This window comes from Canis lupus, chromosome 10 (genome assembly GCF_011100685.1).
Source record: "Canis lupus familiaris isolate Mischka breed German Shepherd chromosome 10, alternate assembly UU_Cfam_GSD_1.0, whole genome shotgun sequence".
Classification (NCBI taxonomy): Eukaryota; Metazoa; Chordata; class Mammalia; order Carnivora; family Canidae; genus Canis; species Canis lupus.
The window spans coordinates 21,001,156-21,010,177 of NC_049231.1; the positions used below are offsets into that span (position 1 = coordinate 21,001,156).

A 9,022-nucleotide genomic window follows, 5' to 3' on the forward strand; every position below is an offset into this window, starting at 1 on the left:
CCAAAATTGCCTCTGCTCCTTTTCAAGGGGCCAGACGTACCCTAGTGATGGTGCCGCCCTCACTGCAACCTCCTGCTCTTTCCCTAAACGTGTCTCTTTTAGGGGGAGAATGTGCAGCGAGAATTTGGGTGGGTCAGGGTCACTCCGGTCGGGCAGCTTAGTTTTGTGATTTAAATGAGTTTTTTTCTTCACTCAGTAAGATCTGGACAACTGAGAAAAGGAGAAAGAGGCGGCCAACAGGCCTCCTCTGCTGAGCCCAGGCTGCGCGGACTCCCCTCCCCAGAGGGGCCCCCACACGCGCCAAGGTGTTCCCACCTGGCAGTGGCTCCCACTGGCGCATCTGCTGAGCGGCCACATGACATCCCCACATGCTACCTGACCCAGACTCCCCACCCCGGGCAGCGACCGGCCGCTCCGTTTCTCACAGAGAGGCTTCATGCATAGATCTCTCCCCTTCCCCGGGGGAGGTCCCCCAGAAGTGGGGTCCCCACTCAGAGCCCAGGAGCACTTTCACACACCCAAGGCAGCAGCTCCAACCTGGCCCCTTGGAACCTTCTGGAGACCCCCCAAAATGTCCAAGGTGGTAGGGGAATGGAGGCTGAGAGTGGGGACAGTAGCCTGAGGTCACACAGCAGGCCAACCGTCCAGCTGGGGGGGACCGAGACCCCTGCCCACCGGTCAGCGTGATCTCCCCGACACACACTTCGTAAAAGGCCTTAACGGACGCTGCCTCAGACCTGCCCTGGCTGGACAAAGACACCAGGGCCCTGGGAAGGGTCTGGGCACCAATGCCCTTGCACACCACAGACCTGTGACAATGAATGGCAGGAAAGAAGAGGGGTGCGGTGGGTGCTACAGAGGGTCTGGGCAGCTCACAGCCAAGGGAGAGGAGGCAAGAGGACTTCCTGGAGGAGGAGGACCCCCATAAGCCACAGCAGGCAACAGGGCCGTGCCAGAAATTCATGAACTGGAAATGTTCGACCTAGATTAACAGAGCGGGCCGCCACTCACCAAGGACCTGAGGGGCCGACAGTCCACCTTTCACAGCCACTGAGTGCCTTCTAGGGCACCTCTCACAGCTGATCTTCCCGAATGAACCCCCGCCCCCCAACAAAGCAGCAGCTGTGGGTTTCCCATAGCCTGGAGTTACCTAGAGCCCTCCCTCCGTGGGCTGCAGGTGCTCAGGGCTCCGGCCCATCCAGTCCATCCGGCGCTGCCACACTGTCCCCGACGAGGTGGGCTCACAAGCCCCTCATGTTAGTCCTGAAAGGAAACACAACGACGGAGGTTAAGAAAGGAAGCTCTGCCCCCTTGTTTCTCTGAGCGCCTTGGCCCCCGGGCGCCGTGGCCAGCCTAGTGGCTCATGGCACCGTACTGACTGCGGGTTCCCAGCCTTCCCTTCTTCCGTTTCAGCCTCTGGATCCCGTTTCGTTCATTCATGAAACGTTTCCCAAGAGCCCAGCCTGGGCCAGGCTGGTGGTTCTGGCCCCTCCTTCTGGGGACGCTCCATCTCCCAGGGCAGACACAAGCCATGAAGTTGTTGCCCAAGCTCGGAGCTATGGGACTACAGGGCGGTGGGCAGGTGGGGAGCTAGGAGGGCTCCCAGGAGGAGGCGATGCCGTGCTGCAGTCCACCGAGGCGGGAGGATGGCAAGGTGCAGGGGCCAGAGCAGGCTGTTGGGAGCCTCTCCAGTCCCAGGAAGGAGAGACTGGGCTCCAGCCTGGAGCTGGATAGGAGCCCCACAGGGTGGAAGTCAGGGCAGAGGCCTGCACGGTGGTCACACGTCCTGGTCACACGTCCCTGCACAAGACAGGGACACACCAGGCAGCGGCAGGACCTGGGTACGGACTGTGTGTGGCAGGGAGGGGAGCCAACGACGACCCTGCAGGTGAGTGGCAGGTGAGATCCCCCGGGAACTACAGAGGGGAGCAGGGGACAGCTGAGGTCATAGCAGAGGGACTCCCCCAGTGGGGGCTGCCCAGTCAGGCCTCAAAGGGCGCACTGTCCAGGCAGCCTGCCTGGGCCGGCCCCGGCCTCCCTCGCACCCGGGCCAGGGTGGCGAGCTATGTCCTCATTTGGTTTTAGAGCCACGTGGCTCCGGAGCCAGAGAAACGCACCTCCTTGCTTCTGCCCAACTCCGTGGCCCCAGCCCCCACGCCCCACGGCACCAGGACGGAGAGGGCACGGCCTCCACCCTGACCCGTCACCCTTCTCGTGGGCTGGCCTGTCTGGCTTGGGCTCCTCCGTGTGGGGGGCTCGGCCTCCCGGCTGGCAGCTTCACTGCTCTGTGAGGTCGCCCCAGATAGCAGACATCAGGGCTCGGCACACAGAGGGGCTCTGTCCCCAGGACACAAAGCAGAGCTTGGGTGCTGGGCGGCGCCCGCTGGCCTCACCACCTCCCCCACCAGCGGGTCTCTGGGGGCACCAGGGACGGAGATGGGAGGGGAGGTGGAGACCAGAGGAGCCGGCCTGCCTGCCATAAATCACCACGCCAGGCTTTATAATTATCTGGGCACTTAAGCTCCTCTTTCTTCTCTTCCCCCTTTCCCTGGGGAAATTTCCTTCATTTCCTACATTATCCCGGTCTCCCCGCATGTCTAAATCACCCTCAGCCACGCCACAGCCTACTTCTGCAAGCTGGTTCCCCGGCCTACTTCCACCAGGGAGGGCAGGCTGGATGGCTCCCAGCATGCCACCGTCCAAACCCACATCCCCTTCCTGCCCGGGACAGAAAGCTAGAAATGCCACCATGCCCAACCTTCGAGCTGTGCTGACTGTCCCCGCTGTCCATCGGCTGCCGCTCCCGCCCTCGAGATCTGTCGGCAAAGCCAGGCGGCCATGGGCTTCCCCGGGAAGGCAGGCCCAACATGGAGTGAGGTCCCGGCTGAAGAAGCTGCGATGCCACTGCACCGGCTCCCCTGGCCTTTCCAGCACCCAGTTCCCGATGACCGTGACAACAGCTTTCCCCGGGGCCGGGCTGGGCGAGCGTCACCCCGCCGGGGTCTGTGGCAATCTGGCAGGTGCGGCCCGCTTCGTTCTCAGTGAGGATGCCGCGGGGGAGCAGTTCTGATGCCACCACCACTACTGTTGGTCCAGCCCGACCCCAAATCTCACCGAACCCCCACGTGCCCGCAACAGGACTGTGTTCCTCTCCCCATGTCACAGGTGAGAACACTGAGGCCCAAGGAGGAGCGAAGTCTGCCCGAATCCTTCCCGGCTGCTGCGAAGGCCTGCCGCTTCCGAGGCTCTGCTCTAGGCACGTAAGCTGGAAAGTGGCCCCGCAGGACAGCAGCAGGGCCCAGTAGAAGGCAGGTGGGGCAGGGGTCCTCAGAGGGTCCCCCATCATCTCCGGGACAACTCCCACCTCAGGAGAGGCAGAGGGGAGGGCAGCACCTCCTCCAGGGCTTCAGGCTGGGGCCGGGGGCCGCCGTGGACCAGCCCTGGGCAAGCATTTCAAAGTCAACAAGAGGCAATGTTCTCCTAGGCCTCCCTCCCGGGGGGATGAGCCAGCCGGGTTTTTTTTTAAATCTGGATCTCATTTTCTGCCCACATTTCTGACCTCCGGAAGCCTCCCGGGTACTTTTCCAGAGCTCTCTGGACTCTGTCACGGGCACGTTTCATGCCTCTGCTCACCGCATTCACAGCCAGGTCACTGGGCACCCCACAGATGCCAGGTGGAGCCTGCGGGCACAGCTGCCCGGGCCTTCCCAAGCCCTGGGCCCACAGGCTCCAACTGGCGCTCCAACAGCCATCTCTGCTCAGATTCCATGACTCCTTCCCTTGAAAAAAAAAAATTCCTCTTCGAAAACAAACAAAAGCCCCAGAATGGTGACCCCGGGAGAGCTGGCTGTGCTTCCGCTTCATTTTCGGTTTTGTTCCGGCCTCCTGTTTGGCACAGCCAAGCACCTGGAGAAACCGTTGAACCCTCTAGCTTTTACAGATGGGTAAACTGAGGCCCAGACGGAGGAAGGGGCTTCCTGAGAGCTGCACACATGGTGATTCTATGGCTCAGCCAGGATGGAGCCGGTGGGGGGCTCTGGGCAAGGAAGCACAGGGTGTGAGCCCACAGCCGGCCAAGGTAAGAGCAGCCACGGCCCTGCGTGGGGTGGGGGACGTGGCGCATCGTCGCAGGCCCCGTGGACCCTCTCTCCACCCGGTGGTCCCGTGGCCCAGGGCACTGAAGGCTGGCGCTCAGTATGTGCGAAAGCAAACTCAGGGAGAAGCCGTGAACCTCAAGGAAAGCAGGCTGGCTCTAATGGAAACCAGTCAGCGGGCCAAATGCAGCAGGAACCCCCCCCCCCCCCCGTGGTTTCCATGGGGATGGAGCCCAGGAGGTGGAGCTCTGGCTCAGCGGCCGCAGCAGATGTGGCCTGTGCAGGGCTGGCGGGAGGGGCGGCGCTCGCCTGGCAGCAGGGCCCTGGGACGTGGCAGGCCCGGGCTGGAGGCTATGATGAGCCCAGGGCTGAATCCGCCGCCTCCGGGAGGCCTCCTGGATTCCTTGGGCGGGCGCTGGGTGCTCCTGGCAAACTTTCTGCTCCCCATGCAGCTGGGCCCAGCACCCCCCACCAGCACCAACAGGCCCGGGCCTCCTGGAGGGCGCCCATGTTTGCTAAGTGAGGTCCCTGAGCCTGTGAGCGAGGGACGGACAGGACGCCGTGTCCTGGCTCTCGCCCTCTAGCAGAGGACCCAGGACTTGACAAGAGCGGCCTGATCCAGTCACTGGATGGTGCTGACGCCTGCTGGACCCCGAGCCAGGGCCTGCCCAGAGCAGGCTCCCTAGCCTCTCTGAGAGGGGCCCTCGAGAATCGGACGAGCTCTGAGCAATGTTGGGGCACAACTCACAGGATCGGGGACACAAGTGCCACAGGGGGCCACATGGACGGACACGGCAGGCTTCCTCCAACAACGTGACCCCGTCCCGTTTGCCTGCAGAGAGCTGCTTTCACGGGAGCTTATCCCGGCCTGTACGTGGTACTTCAGCACCTCTGCCCAGCCCTGACCTGAGGGATCCCCCCTCCAGCTGAGACCACTGCCGCGGAGCAGGCCTCACAGGTGCCGATAGCCCACCTTGTCCACCTCAGCACAAGGTATGAGTATCTCCATGAGAAAGGGGTCCAGGCCCGTCAGGTGCACAGCATTGTCTACAGCCAGCCCCCACGTGAAGAACCTGCAAAAAACCCCCGGCTGGTCACCTACACCACAGGCTCCCGGCCCAGTGCAAGGCTGTGAATTTGGCACAGGGAAGAAAGGGCCATTTTAAGAACATGAAAGGCTCCAAAACGGTCTTGCCTGTTCCAGGTTCTCACAGTATCTCCCAAAGGCTTTTATCCCCAGTGTTTGAGGGCAGAAAGCCGTAGGCCACCTGGGCCCGCTACCTGGTACGACTCCCTGCTGCAGGAGCACTGAGAGCAAGGATGACATCCTGGCTCACCCGTTCCTAGTGCCTGCTGCCGCGCCGCGCACCGTCCAGGGCCAGCCAGCACCCAGAGCCACAGAGGCCTGAAGCCTTCGCCCCAGCAGGGCATGGGGGCTTTGCGGGCCCTACCAGCAGGCCCCAGATGCTGGGGTACCGGCAACCCAGCCAGAGACGGGTCCTTGGGAGACCCCTCAGAACCAGCACGACATGACCCCTGGGAGGGAAGCAATGGAGGCAATCTTGGCTCTCTCCTCGGGCAGAAGAACTCCAACCTGGCCCTGCGTGTCTGGGAACCCACCAAGGTCAGCATCCATGACCCCATACATAACAGAAAGGGGTCTTCCATCCAGCTGTTCTCACTAGCGTGGGGACGGCGTGGGGAGAGCATAGGGCCTGCACCCAGAGACCTGCTTCAGCTCCAGGCTGTTACTCCCAAGCTGTGTGGCTCTGGCGATGCTCCCTAGCCTCTCTGAGCCTTGGTTTTCTCACACAGCAAACCGCTAACACCTTCCACATGGGCAGGGCCCGCAGCCATCCTGTCTGCACCACATTCCAGCCCCAAAGCAGCGCGGGCACACGCTGGCTCTGACAGGACGTTAGATGAAGTAGAATGAGGCCGACTGCATCATAAAATGGATGTTTAAAAAAGCAGGGGGGGAGGGTAAATCAAAGTATGCAGCCCTGAGCATGGCGCTTAATAGGTCAACAAAGGATTGGTCCCCCAAACCCCAAGAAACCAGGTCATGCGTGTGGCCTTGGACGTGCGCTGACCCTCCCTTGGGGCAGCCGATCCTTTCCCCCGTGGTATCCCGAAGGCCGTGCTGGCCTGCCACGCTGCCTGGGCCAAGAGGGCCTCCCCAAGGAGCTGCTTCCCAGAGCCACCGCCGGCACTGCCACGTGGGGTGGGCAGCCCCGGGGCTCGGCCATTTGAGCACGACTGCATTTTGGAGCACGGGGCTCACCTCTGGCGCTGGAGCGCCCAGGACTGAGGCCCACCCATCAGGTGCCGAGCGCCTCCAAAGTTCTTGGCAACAGGCGACTTAATATTCGGGTGACCCTAACCACAGAGGCTCAGGCTGGAGGGCACCTTCTCTGCCCCGCGTCAGGCCCCACGGCGCTGCGGCTGCAGGCAGCCACCTCCATGTCGCGTGTGCCTGTGCATGGCCAGCAGGTTGGGGGCCACCTGCCTGATGCCACATGCCACGCTCAGGTGAAGGTCTTCGTCCCATCGAGCTGAGAGAAGCTGCACAACCGGGAGGCTCTGGCGGGTGAGAACGGCGGGAACTCCTCTTGCCTCCAGGACCCCTCCGCCCACGCCTGGGCCGGAAGTGCGGGCACACCCAGTGCAGGAATCCTGAAGCAGGGCCGGGCTCCCAGGAAACTGGGCCAGAGGTTCCCCAGCACGTGCTCCCCCGGCGGCTCCACTCTCAGGGTCTGTGGGCCTGGCCTCTACCTCCCTACTGGCCCCTCGAGAAACCCAGGAGCCAGAGTCCTGAGGACCAGAGGCTGGGGACCCTTTCCCAGGGCCCACCCGCTGCTCCCCATCAAGGAGGGATGAATGGTGAGTGACATCACCACGGATGCCACGAGAAACCTGTGGTGGGATTGATCTCCTTGCTTTATGGACAGGGAAACTGAGGCTGGGAGGCTGGGATGGGTAGGCAGCTCACCTGAGAGGCCAGGCCTCTGGTCTCCACCTAAGAGGCGGCCCCACTGAGGGGACACATGAACCACCCGGGCCTCCCAGACAGGCTCTCATCTGTCTGACCGTTTCCCGAGTCTGATGCGGCCACGTTGACTTTAAAGACAGAGAACCGAGGCCCGTGGTAAATACCACTCTCATCAAGGCTTTTTGGGATCAAAGATGTGCTGGGCATTCACCAGCCTCATCAGATGCCCCCGATGCCCACCAGGTCCCACGAGGTAGCTGGGCTGCTAAAGCTTCTGGGTGGCCGCTCGGCGGCCCGAGCCCCCCACGCAGGTGCACACGTGCACACACGCAGCCCTGCCCGGGAAGACTAGCCCTGCTGGCCGCTTCTTGCAGGAGGGCCGCCCGCGCACCAACCGGCCCACCCGGGCCTTCCGGCCGCTCCCCTGCCTCGGCCGCCTTCCCGGATCCTGTTCTGGGCCTGCCCGCGCCGCCATTTCCTCTCCCAGGCCCACAGGCTCACTTCCACTCCTCAGAGTTTGCAAATGGCCGGTGCCTGGAACAGCCCGCCCCTCCAAGGAGAGCGCACCGTGCCTGGCCAGGTCCCAGCGCGTAGGCAGCCTGGCCAAAGGGCCTTCCTTCACCTCCCAGGAGCCTGGCAGCTGGGTGCCCTGTCCGACCAGCTCTGGCCGGCCCTGGGCTGCGGAAGATGACCCCTGGGGCGGGGGGGCGGGGGTGCCTGGCAGGCGTCCCGGGGTGGCCCTCGGGCTCCGCGGCTCAGTGCCCCAAGCAGGCATGGTGCCTCCAAATGCCCATGCACCTCTGCAAACCACCGACGTACCAGGCAAAGCACAGGACACTACGCGTGTGTGCACGTCACATGCACATGCCGTGGCACACAGGCCCCGGCCGAGGCACACCGTCCACACCTGGCCACCGCGTGGACACGCAGCACGAACACGGGCTCTGGAGGCCCAGGTCTGAATCCCACCCCGATCATCATCAGCTGGTTCAATCTGGGGACCCAGCTTCAGGCTCAGTGCCTCCCCGGGGCCGAATGGAGCCCGCGTTAGCCCCCGCCTGGCAGGCATTTCTGAGACTCAGCGATGAACCAAGGCTTCCCAGCAGGTGCGGGGCACTCTGTAAGGGCCGGGGGGCCACGCTAAGTGCATTCCATGTGTTTCTACGAGGCCGGGACACTTACTGCCCCCATTTTACAGATGGGGAAACCGGGGGCCCGGAGCGCGGAAATGACTTGCCTTCCATCAACACGGCCAGGAAATAAAACCGACCCAATGTGAAGCCCGGCCTCAATGCCGGAGCTCCTGCTGGTCTGCGCTCTGCTTTGCCGCCTGAGCGGGGTGGCTGGCTCTGGCTCCCAGGGCGGCGGCTGCTCTGCTCTGCCTACTCTTTGAGAGCGCCCAGCCCAGCGCCGTGTTCTCGGGGCTGCTAGTAAATACAGGTCTGATGCCAAGACTGGGGTCAATAGGCTGAAAGACTAAACGGGAAAGGAGGGAGTGGTTAAAAAAAAAAAAAAAAGAATCCAAGAGCAGAACCGCTAGGGAAAGCGGCTCCCATGAGCCCTGGCAAATTTCATCAACTTTTCGGTCTTCCTGTTTTCCCAAACATCTCCACCAACAGGTACGTGCTTTAAAATACACAGGCCGCAATAAAGCACTTGCATCCACACACGGAAGGGGTCTCTGGAGCTTGCAGGAGTCGGCAGAGGGAGGCGCCCGGGTCTGGTTCAGGTGCAGCCATAAGCCCTGAGTGCAGGCTACCGGCCTGGGTGCAGGAAGGTGGACCCAGAGGCTGAGCAGGGCACAGAAAGTAGGCATCCGGGATTCAGGACAAGCAGAAGCAATCACTTCAAAATGAGGGGAGGGGTGGCGTGCGGTGGGGAATCACCCTCCGAACGGATTACATCATAACGTGAGCAAATTCACAAAATAAACAGT

The 9,022-nt window shown here is 62.6% G+C and overlaps 1 long non-coding RNA gene across 1 annotated transcript; it reads left to right on the forward strand.

Annotated features, from left to right (window-relative positions):
* The first annotated feature begins 2,394 nt into the window (after window positions 1–2,394).
* On the forward strand, window positions 2,395–8,606 carry LOC119876719. The gene is made up of 2 exons (XR_005365481.1): window positions 2,395–3,020; window positions 3,166–8,606. It is a non-coding gene; the product is annotated as an uncharacterized LOC119876719 (long non-coding RNA).
* The last annotated feature ends 416 nt before the right edge of the window (window positions 8,607–9,022 follow it).